This window comes from Cervus elaphus, chromosome 23 (assembly GCF_910594005.1).
Source record: "Cervus elaphus chromosome 23, mCerEla1.1, whole genome shotgun sequence".
NCBI classification, from domain to species: domain Eukaryota; kingdom Metazoa; phylum Chordata; class Mammalia; order Artiodactyla; family Cervidae; genus Cervus; species Cervus elaphus.
Window position 1 is genome coordinate 61,082,055 of NC_057837.1, and position 11,780 is coordinate 61,093,834.

The 11,780-nt window shown below is 49.0% G+C and overlaps 1 long non-coding RNA gene across 2 annotated transcripts; it reads right to left on the minus strand.

Moving 5' to 3' along the window:
* Positions 1–6,132: 6,132 nt before the first annotated feature.
* LOC122681586 lies at positions 6,133–11,776 on the minus strand. 2 transcript variants are annotated; one of them, XR_006337038.1, is made up of 3 exons: positions 11,518–11,776; positions 8,453–8,562; positions 6,133–8,147 (listed from the first exon to the last, which is right to left on the minus strand). It is a non-coding gene; the product is annotated as an uncharacterized LOC122681586 (long non-coding RNA). The 2 variants fall into 2 exon arrangements; XR_006337037.1 differs by lacking the exon at positions 6,133–8,147 and having other exon boundaries at positions 8,350–8,562.
* Positions 11,777–11,780: the final 4 nt, after the last annotated feature.

Here is an 11,780-nt window from a genome sequence, read left to right on the forward strand (position 1 = left end):
CCCTGTGAGCCTTGGTCCATAGCCATCTTCCCAAGAAGAAAGTGTCCTCAGAACCTCTGAGACATTTCAATTTGCCAGCTGGTTTCCAGCTGGGAAAAATTAGCTATGAGGACATGACATGAATCTTGGCTTTTAGCCACCTTGCAGATGAGGCTCCCTGGAGCGGCAGCTGTAAAACTGACTTGTTTTGCCTCAGATCTGACAACCCTCCAGGACCCAGGGCGCAAACACCCCTGGGCATCCTTGTGACCACTCTCCACCTCGGACAGCCAGTCCTGGATAGTGTCGGGGGTACGGGAGCCGAGACGAAGGAGGTTTTGTGGGGTGAAGGGCCAGAGCCTCTAGGTGAAGCTTGGAACCCCTCCCCTCAAAACCTCCTCCCTCATGCCTACTGAGGCACGTTCACTGCAAGGGCTCAACAGGCAATACTAAGGACACATGCAGACCTGGGCTGGGACGAGGTGGATTTAAGAATTCTAGACTATGCAAATTAGAGGGGCAAATTAGCCCTTCAGAGTTTAGCCTCCCTTGGGTTAAAGATGGGAAGTGAAGCCCAGAGTGGCAGCTAGTCTCACAAGGTCCTAGACTCCTCGCTGTCCCATCAGATAGTGACGGGTGACAGTGAACTTGCTGAAGGTGCTGGAAGAGGGCCACACTCAGGGTGTGCAGGGTAACTCCAAAGGCAGAGAAGACAGGACTGCACACACATACACACACACACACACACACACAAAAGCACACGGCACCCCCGTAACACATCACCTCAGCTTCCCCCCGCAGCCCCCCTCCAGCCCAGGATGGTGTATACCTCCTTCCCATCTACATACAAAGAGTGTCCCTTCTCTCTTCCTTCTACTTCCTTGATCCCTAAGATGCCTCAGGAGCCAGGCCTCAAGGTGACGGGGGTTGGGGGAAGCCCAAGGTTGACCCAGACTCTTTCTGGTGGGTTCCGTCATCCTCCTTGTCCTCTGTCCATCTGTTTTCAGAGATCAAATTCCATGGCCCTTTGTGAGGTGGGCTCATTGAGGGTGTGGACCCAGATCTGATCTGTTGCTTCTCCTGGGTTGTCTGCACCAGGAGTTTTCACCCTGGACTGTTTCACTTTGACTCCCCCCTGCTGGCAACATCCTGACAACAGAGGTGATCCATCTTACAGAGGAAGAAACATGTCCCCTCAGAGAGGTCCATCTGGCTGCCCCATTACCCAGCATCCTAGAAAGAAAAGTTTAGACGACCCTCCCTGGGAGCTGACAGCTCCAGGGGCTGCCCAGAGGACCAGAGTAGAGACAAGCAGGCAGTGCCGACATGTGGCTGCAGGCTCTCATTTTTGGATCTTACTCCACCCCTAGCCCCACATTGTCTCAGTCCTACAAAACCTGCCCTTAAAGGCCTTTGCTTGCAAGGACGTCTGAGCATCAGAAGCCGTCTTGGTCAAAGGGCCCAAAAGGAGGGTGTTGCAGGCACCTTTTGCTTCTCATCCTTGGAAAGGCCTCTTTTGGACTCCCCCCTCCCTCCATACCTAGGAGCTCAGCACTCCATTTCTCCCAGACCTGGGATCCCTCTCTGCTGACCTGTTGCCTCCTTCATCTCATCCCTGCTGGTTTCATTGGGTTGGAGGAGTCGGTGCGGAAGGGTCACCATCCCATTCGAGCTATTTTATTTTCCTTTCTGTGACACAGTCTACCTCAGCCAGTCTCTCTTCCTTGCCAGAAGTGGACACCCTGGGTCCTTGCCTCCCGCTCTCCATTCCCTGTCCTCCACCCTAGCCTGACTCAATCCTTCCCAGAACCTCTAGAGGGTGCTTGCAGTGAGAACCACAGCCCAGAGGGGACTTTAGAGTCCCCTAAGCCACCTATCCTCCATATCTACTAGAAAGAAGAAACGGAAGCCCAGAGAGCACCAGGGACTTGTCCAAGACCACACAGGAAGTCCATGGTAGAGTTAGGTTTTTCCTGGGGATGAGAGGTAGTCATTCAGTCGCTACATCATGTCCGACTCTTTGTGACCCCGTGGACTGCAGCACCCCAGGCTTCCTTGTCCTTCACTGTCTCCCAGAGTTTGCTAAAATTCATGTCCATTGAGTCAGTGATGCTATCCAACTAAGTTGGGCCCATCTTAATTTTGTCAGGGATAGAAGAGAACAGGATGCTCTAGGTATCAAATATGCTGGGCCCTGCCTTGCCATCAGTATCTCAACCCCTAGGAGACCATGTCCCCAGGGCAGACTTCTAGCTCCCAGGTGTTTGGAATTGAAGTCAGGCTGCTGACTGTGCTCCCCAAACCTCTCCAGGCAGCACACCCCTCATCACAGCCCCACACACTGATGTACCACGTGCCTTGTGACTATCACCCTGGTTGGACAGCACAGAGACCTCCATCCCTCCCCTGCAGGGGGCTCCCCAACAAGGAAGTCTTTCTTAGTCCTCTCCTTTCATCTGTCTCATCCTCCTGTCTCCCCCAAATCTCCTTTACCCCCAGCTAGCTCCCTGCTACACCTGTGTCCTGCAGAGACATGTCACCCATGAGAGTTAAAGAAAGCAGAGGGCAGGGAGGGCAAGCCCTGGTCCAGGTCTCAGGCTCAGGGCCAGCAGGACTAGGAGTATCCAGGGAAGGTCTTGCCTGGCAGCCCCAGTGCCCTCCTAAGGGCGAAAGTCCCACAAGTCCCTTCCCTTGGAGATCACCTGGGCTGAGAATTCATAGGAACCTCAGGCAGTGGGGAGATTTCTGGGGCAGGAGTGCATGGGATGCAAATTCAAGTTCCTCCCGTTAATGAAAAGAAGAGAACTAGAGACGCTGGACAGTAAAGCGTACCGAGGACTCTGGGAAACCAAAGAGTGCAAGCCCTGCCTATAGCAACTAAAATTCAGAATTTTGAAAAATCCAGTCCTCGCCAAACTAAACACTTTTATTTGACCCATGGGCCAGCAGTTTGAAACCTGGTTCAAAATGTTGGTATGGTTCTGGGAAGCCCTGAAGAGTCTGGAAACTCCTTTGAGACTTTTCTAGTCCAACCCGAAACTCCCACAGCTTAGCCACGTGAGAGCAGACCCCGTGCCCTCTCAGCTGAAAAGGCCAGGGAAGTCTGGGCATCTGTAAGGTCCCTGGTTTGGGAACTATCCACCAGTAAGGGCTACAGGCCCCTCCAGAGCCTGAGAGGGGCAGTGTAAAACCCGGGGTCTTCTCCAGTTTGGGGCCCCCAGTTAGGAAGAAACTGTTTTGGGATGAGAGAGAGTTTGGGTATAGGCAGAGAGGACTGAAGGCCAGGAGCCAACTGCCCCCATCCTGGGCTGGGCCATGCCACTCTTTGACAGGCACCCTGAGGATGGCCCCCTCCCAGGCAAGGCCTGAGGCGGAGGAGCGATCAGTTTCTGTACTTCTGTGCTTTGTGATGTTTCAATGAAAGATTACAAGCGAGTGCCAAGCCACATGGGCAGCAGTGGAGATGGGTCTGGTGATGCCACTTCCCAGCCGGAGGTACTTCTGAGACCCTGGGGCGGGGCTAATGTGCCCTTCTGTTTGGGGAGGGGCTAGGACATTCCCAGTTCTTAGTTGCTACAGGTAGAGGGGAGGGGAGGAAGACAGGAAGTTGTGGAAGTGGGAAAGGAAGTCCTGATCTAGGGATGGCCTGGTTCCTGGAAGTAGAAACCTCCCCCCACACCCCTGCAGGGAGTGCAGAGAAGAGGGGCAGAGTCCCACTGTGCCCTGCCTCCTTTAGCCTTCCCTTCTCCCAGCAAGAAGGGGGCTGCCTTCTTCCCTGCAATCCTGGCCTTTATTCTATGCACAGTCATTGTAAGGGCACCCCCAGGCCAGGCTGAAGGGATGGGGGCCCTGGAGCATCTGCAATAATTCCAGAGTGGAGGGTAGCTTGAGACAAAGAGTGAGAATGGCAAAGGATGTTCTTCCATCTCCCTTTCCCCCCAATCCCAGAATCTAAAACAGGCCTGTCTCCACTGGGCTAAACAATCAAACTTGGAGGGACCCTATATGAACAGCCCCCGAAATCCACTGGTTTTTTTTTAAATCAGTCATAAACTAGCTGGAAGGGACTCGAATGATTCCCAGAGCCCTCTTTATTATTTTCACCCCTGAGGATCCTATAGTTCAGGAGATTTCCCCCCCTCCCCAGCTGAGCCTCACTTCTTGAAGAATAATTTTTCCACATTAAATGAACTCAAGCTGAGTTTCTGAATGCAGATAAATGCTTCCACAGTCTTGAGTTAGCTTTTAGGGCTTAAAGGTGGGAGGAATATCTGCCTTCTGTTGGCATGTTTAATATATAATTCTCAAGAGCACTTGTGGGCCCTCATTTCTGCCTCTGGGACCAAAAGTTAGGAACTAGTGGCTTGTTCATCCAGCATCTGTTTTACCAAAGGAGAAGGCCCGGAAGACACGGCCAGAGGAAAGGTCAGACAGTGAGTTTGTAGCAGGGTAGGACCAGAGCCCAGGTTCTTCGAGGTCCCATCCGAACACCCCAGCCCTGATGCCTCCCCTCCCATTTCTTCACCAACTCCAGGAACCACTAGCCATGCCTGAGGGGCTGAGTTCCCTCCTTCAGCACAATTCCGGGTGATTCTCCCCTCCAAGTTCTCTCTGCCCCTCCTAATCAGCCCCTAAACCTTGTCCACTTGTGCTTCCCATTCTGGTCCCACCTCCTGGTATTTACTACATCTGTGCCATCCTCAGTCCTGGACCCCACTCACCTTCTGCCCTTCCCCCGGGAGGGGGAGGGGACCCCAAGCTGGGACTTCTGTACTGAGACTCTTTTGTACACCACAAACTTTTTGTATATTTTTAATTTTGCTGCAACATGAGATATTAAAAGTCATTTCAGTACGTGCTGTTTGTGTCCTATTGTTTTGGCTATTCTGGGCCAGAGAAAGGAGATGAGGAAGGAGGGTCCGGGGAGGAGCCACATCCCCTGTGGCTCCTGGGCTTTGTTAAGAGACAGAGGCACTTGGTGGCAGTCCACAAAGCTCCCTGTTGATCGGACAAAGCCTCAATCACTCAACCAGAATGGCTCAGGTCAGTTCAGTTCAGTCACTCAGTCGAGTTTGACTCTTTGTGACCCCATGGACTGCAGGACACCAGGCGTCCCTGTCCATCGCCAACTCCCGGAGTTTATTCAAACTCATGTCCACTGAATTGGTGACACCACCCAACCATCTCATCCTCTGTTGTCCCTTCTCCTGCCTTCAATCTTTCCCAACATCAGGGTCTTTTCAAATGAGTCAGTTCTTCACATCAGGTGGCCAAAGTACTGCAGTTTCAGCTTCAGCATCAGTCCTTCCAATGAATATTCAGGACTGGTTTCCTTTAAGATGGACTGGTTGGATCTCCTTGTAGTCCAAGGGACTCTCAAGAGTCTTCTCCAACCACAGTTCAAAAGCATCAATTCTTTGGCACTCAGTTTTCTTTATAGTCCAACTTTCACATCCATACATCCAGAATGGTGGGTGGGACCAAAAATTTAGGGATTTTCTCCAAATTCCTCATTTTACAGATAAGGGGAAAAAGAGATTGGGGACAGACTTGCTAGAGGCAACAGGATGAGTCCATGGACAAAGTCAGGACCTAGACTGAAGTTCCTGATGCCACTAAAATAAATGTTTATTGTGTACCTTCTATGTGCCAGACACTCTTCTGGACACAGTGAATAAGAAAAATATAAAACAGTCATGATCGCTCCCCTCAAGGAGCTTACATTCTAGAAGGTATTGCCCTTAAATGATCTGCTTACCTCCAGTGTTTCCACCCTCTAATCCAGTGGTTCTCAAACCTTAAAATGTTTGGGGTAGAGGGGGATTATTTAAAATGCAGATTTCTGGACTTCTCTGGTGCTCCAGGACACAGGTTTGATTCCTGGTCCGGAAAGATCCCACATGCTGCGGGGCAACTAATCCAGTGCACCACAACTACTGAATCCAAGCTCTAGAGCCTGTGCTCCACAACAAGAGAAGCCACCTCAGCGAGAAGCCCACAAACCGCTTCCAGAGAAAGCCCAGGCAGAGCATGATGACCCAGTGCAGCCAAAAATAAATAAATAAAAATGAATATGGGGGGAAGTTTGCAATTAAAATTATTATAAAAAATAAATAAAATGCAGAGTTCCATCTCCATAATTGGAGCGGGGATAGAGCATGCCTGGGAATATGAATTTTAAAGGCTCTCCAGCGGATCTGGTGCAAGGGGATCTGAGAACCTCTCTTTGAAGACACTGCTTTGATGCCTCCTCCCTCCAATCTGATCATGACATTTCCTGACTTTTAAATCTCCTGTGGCTCCCCAGGGCCTTCAGGATAAAGATTGCCAACTTTGAAAAAATGCACAAGGCAAAAGCTGTGAGTCAAGTTTATTCAGCATCTTTTTGAGGGCTATAGCCCAGGAGACAGCCCCTTAGCTAGCTCTGAGAAACTGTCCGAAGAGGTGGGGTTGGGGGTTAGTATATATGTGATTTTGGCATAGGGAGGATACGTGCAACCAAATACACAACTCCATAGAATGTTGCTGCTAGACTTAAGGAACAGATATCTTAGTTAATGGTCTTAGTGGTTTCCTAAGTATGAGAAGATGCAAGAATCCAAGTTCATAAAAATTTCGCCTGAAAATATCTAACTATCTTAAAGTCTGTTTTGCCAGTTTTCCCAGAGCATAGAGTACCTCATTCCTAACCTCGTTTCAGGGTGTATTAAAGGTCAGTGACTGCAGTGGCTAATGACTCAATTCTTGTACCGCCAGATAGCTGGTGACTTTCTTTAGTAGGCAAGATCAAACCCCTTGCCTGATGCTGACTTTTCATAACTAGACCCAAAATATCTCTTGATCTTCACCTCCAACATTATCGTACCTGGCCCTCATAGCTTCACAGTCTTAAAGCTTCTCCAAATGTCCACCTTCCTGTTTCTATGACCCTCTCTTGGGTGGCACCCGTTGGCTTTTCTCACCATTGTCTCAGGTACACCCCCATTTCCTAGGAGCCCCCAGTCCAAGTGCTCAGGGTGTAGAGCCTCTCCCTGGCCTCAGGAGGCAAGTCACAATTGAATTGGCCTAAGACAGAAATCTCAAAGTGTGGTCCCCAGACCGGCATTATTAGGAAATTTGTTAGCAATGCTGATTCTCAGAGCCCACCCCAGACCTGCTGAATCAGCCAGTGTGGGGATGAGGAGCAGCATTTTTTTATAAGCCTTCTGGGTGATTCTGATGCGCACCCAAGTTTGAGAACCATTGGTCCAAGATAATTCCCCTGATTGAGGATTGGTGGGGGCAGGGGCATGTGACTAATTCAGTGAGGCAGAGACTGCTGTATGTCCCCAGTATCCATGCACCCCTTTTCTCTATAAAGGGCTTTTTAGCTGAGCACATGGCCACTGTAGAGTAGAGGATTGTATTTCCCAGCCTCCTTTGCAATTAGTTGTTGCCATGGAAACAAGTTCCAGCCAGTGGGTTATGAGCAGTAGAACTTTGTGCTACTTCCAGGTCATCCCCCTAGAGGGAGGAGCTGTGCCCTCTAGCTCAGTTTACCCTTCCTACTGGCTGAACTGCAGCTGTGTGGAGAGCCAGCTTGAAGTTGAGAGCAAAATCCTAGCATGGTGGAGCAGCGAGACAGGAAGCCCCTGGGTCCTAGACACATGGAGCTGCCATACCTGACCTGGACTGCTTATGTGATGGAAGGGATCAACTTCTGTCGTGTTTTAAGCCACTGTTTGGGGGTCTTCATGACTGCTGAAATATATCCTGGCTAATACATCTGACCCCTGGACTTCTAAGGAAAATCTTTTGAAGAATCTCTGGGAAAGGTTTCCTTCTCAACAGAAAGACATACAAGAAAGGGAAACCCTTGGTCTCAATCGTTAATAGCATCAAAACCAGAATAATGATGAAGAGTATGATGTCTGTATTGCTACCCTCTCTCCATCTGTGCTAGTTTGCTAGGACTCCCATAACAAAACACGACATACTGGGCAATTTAACAGAAATTCATTTTTTCACAGTTCTGGAGTCTAGAAGTCCAACATGAAGTTGTCAGCAGGATTGATTTCTTCTGAAGCTCTCTCCTTGGCTTGCAGATGGCAGCATTCTCACTGTGTCCTCACGTGGTCTTTCCTCTGTGTATATGCACCACTGGTATCTGTGTCTTCAAATTTCCTCTTCTTATAAGGACACCAGTCAGATTAGATTAGAACCCACACTGTGGCCTCATTTCAACTTAATCACCTCTTTAAAAGCCTTATCTCCCCAAACAGCCACCCTTGGGGTACCGGGTGTTACGGCTTCAACATACAAATTTGGGAGGGATGGAATTCAGCCTGTAACACCAACAAAGCAGAAGATGTAAGAAACTTGATGCCATTCTTTTTTTTTTCCTGCATGAGGAAATCTTTTAATTATATAAAGTAATCAAACACTAAACCGGAGAAGGGATTTAAAAAACCCATTTAGAAATAATGTGTGCTACCTTTTCAAAGTGAGCTCCGAGGCTGTGTATTTTCCTGGTAGAGTTTCTCTCTCAATGGTTTGGTGTTAATGGCATTTTACTTTTTCCTCTCTTAAGCCTGGTTTTCTTTTCTTTAAAAAAAAATTGTTTTTAAATTTTGTATTGGGGTATAGCTGATTAACAAACAATGTTGTGATAGTTTCCGGTGATCAGTGAAGGGACTCAGCCATACGTATATGTATACCCATTCTCCCCTAAACTCCCCTCCCACTTGATACCATTCTTGATCTGCTCAATTAACCAGCCCTGAAATCACTTATCATTGGGCTTTGTCTTGGGAGATGATAAATGTCCCTTATGTATAAGCCACCTTTGATTGGATAGTCTATTCTTAGCAGCTCAAAGCATCACATCTCAGGCACTGAGTGTTTGTTCACACCATTCCTTCTGCCTGGAGTGACCTTCCTGTACACACGCCCTTCAAATCCTGCTTCCCTTCAAATCCTGGTTCTTCTGCCACAGGCTTGGTGAATGGCTCCTGATTATGCTTTCCCCAAACAAGTCACTTGACTCGTGTCCGAGTTCTTTGCCTGTCTTTCTTTCTCACTAGATCAAGGGTCTGCATACGCACTGGCCGCCACATCCTCCACCCACCCACTCACCATCCCATGGCAATCTCCTTTTCACTGGGAGATTTGGTTTTTATAATCAGCACTCCAGGGCAGCCCTTGCCAATCAATTGGAGGTGCCTCAAAAGAGGTGAACTCTATTTGCCATGACTGTCAAGTCTTCAGGGCACAGATTTTGTTTTACTCACCTCTTCTTTGATTCATAAGCAGCTTTATTAATAAGTGTTACCATTGTATACTTCTGATCCCATTTAATCCCTGCAGCAGCCTCCTGAGGCAAGCACCATCATTATCCTGCTTTTGATGCATGAGATTCTGGACTCCAAGAGAGAAACTATCGGTTCAAGGTCATACACATTTGAACCTAGGTTCACCTGTCTCCTGGGCTTCCCTGGTATCTCAGATGGTAAAGAATCTACCTGCCAGTGTAGGAGACCACCTAGGAGATGGGGGTTCAATCCCTGGGTTGGGAAGATCCCCTGGAGAAGGGAATGGCTACCCACTCCAGTATTATTGCCTGAAGAATTCCATGGACAGAGGAGCCTGGTGGGCTACAGTCCATGGGGTCGCAAAGAGTTAGTTACAACTGAGCAACTAACACTTCCACTTTCCGCTGACTTGTACTAAGCACATGATCTGTTCATGGTCCTGGGCTGGGACTGCAGAGAACACAGAGATGGTTTGCTATTTTGAGTGGCATTCAGAACACGGGTCATGTTTGAGCTCCACAGCAGTTCATGGATGTTTGGAGTTAATCCAGGAATAAGAGACGTCCCTCTTTTACACAGAGGGAAACTGAGGCTCAGAGAGAAGAAAAGGCTTGCAAAAGCCATTATGGAGGTGCCAGAGCAAGAGACCACATCTGATTCCCAGCTGCCATCTGAGGGTGGGAATTCGGGACCTGCTCAGGGGTTAACTGGGAGGGTGATGTCCAGGGCGATCAGGGATTGGCTAGTACATCCTGGCCTCTTCCTGTTAGCCCACAGGCAGAGGCTCTCACTTCCTGCTGTAGGGACATGACGGGCAGGATGTCAGGGAGCAGGGAGGGTGGCTGTGTGAGCTATCACTGAGCAGTCTGGGCCATTTCCCTACCTCCGAAAGAGGGAGGAAGAGACAGGAAGGCTGGTGTCTGAGAGTCTCCTGCAGCTCTCACACCCAGAGGCAGTAGGGAGCTATGAGCTTGGCTCCCACGGGCACTGACCTGGTATACCCGCGTTAGAAAAATGTTAGAAAAAACTTTCCAAACAATCCTATGCATGGGCCCCTGCACTTCACAGTTTCCAACTGTCTTCTCATCCACGGCCTGATATCTCTCCTGTCATACCTCTGAGTGCAGGACAGAGTTTGGGGGCTTATTGTTCCCAGTGGAAAGAAGAGGAAGCTGAGACACAGAGAGGTTATAATAAGCAGCCTGCTTGCATCACATAGCAAATCAGTTCCAGGGCTTAGGCCTCCAGAACCGAGTGGTTTGGGCAAGGTGAGGAGGGATCACTCAGAACCTTTCCCGTTGCTCTGGGTGGGCCATGCAGAGGGCATAGGCCTGAGAGGTAAGTAACCAGGCTTCAGAACAGAGCAGGCAGAAACTCCAGGCCTTTGTCTCATTTACTGTGTGCCCTCCTTGGGTTCACCTCTGCAATTGAGTCTGTTTTAAAAATCTGAATAGCACATATAGGGCTTCCCTGGTGGCTCAGATGGTAAAGAATCCACCTGAAATGCTGGAGACCTGGGTTCGATCCCTGGGTTGAAAAGATCCACTGGAGAAGGGAATGGTGACCTACTCCAGTATTCTTGCCTGGAAAATTATATGGACAGAGAAACCTAGCAGGCTACAGTCTATGGGGTCACAAAAAGTTGATCACGACTGAGCGACTAATACACACACAAACACAACACATATAATAATGGTACACCAATATTGGGAAGAATAAGTGAGATGAAATACATAAAGGGCTCAGTCCAGAACCACAAAGTGAGCCCTGCTTCCCTACTATTATTCTCTCAAGAGACAGTAAAACAGCCCAGAACACACAGACACATAGATAGGTGAAGAGTTAATGTTTATTGAGTACTTCACGTGTTCCAGGAGTTTTTCTAAGTGAGTTTAATTCTTACAAGGTCACTCTAAGGGTCAGGCTGGCATTGTGCCATTTTACAAATGGGGAAATGGAGGCACAAGAGGTTACAGACCCAAGATCATAACCCTAGTAAGTGGCAAAACCAGGATTCAAACTCAAGTGGCCTATCTCTGAAGCCCATGCATACTGCCTCCCTTAATATTGATAATGATTAATTCTTAAAATCATAACTTGCTTTCACACAATATTCCATAGTTTATGAAGCATTTGCCCACCCACTCTTTCATTTTTTTTCTCACCTCAGCAGCCTAGAGAGGAAGGCAATGTTTACCCCTAATTTATAAAAGGGAAGGGGAAACAGGCTGTGAAAAGGGGAACTCACCTGCCTTGCCAAGGTCCCATAGCAAGGTCAGTGGCAGAAGTGGGGGTGGGATCTGGGATTTTCTGCCTCTAAATTCAGAGGACTCTTCCCAGCCGTAGTCAGTTCCCAAACCCGCTTAGTAGCAAGCCTGCGGGCTGGAGATCTTGGGGTTTTCTCCCTGGTCTGTTGCTCTGACTGGGCTTCCACTGTCCAGCTGGAGGGTCCCAAGGCTGCATCCTTCATCCACCCCTCACCCGGCCGCTCACTATCAGACGGGAGGGGCA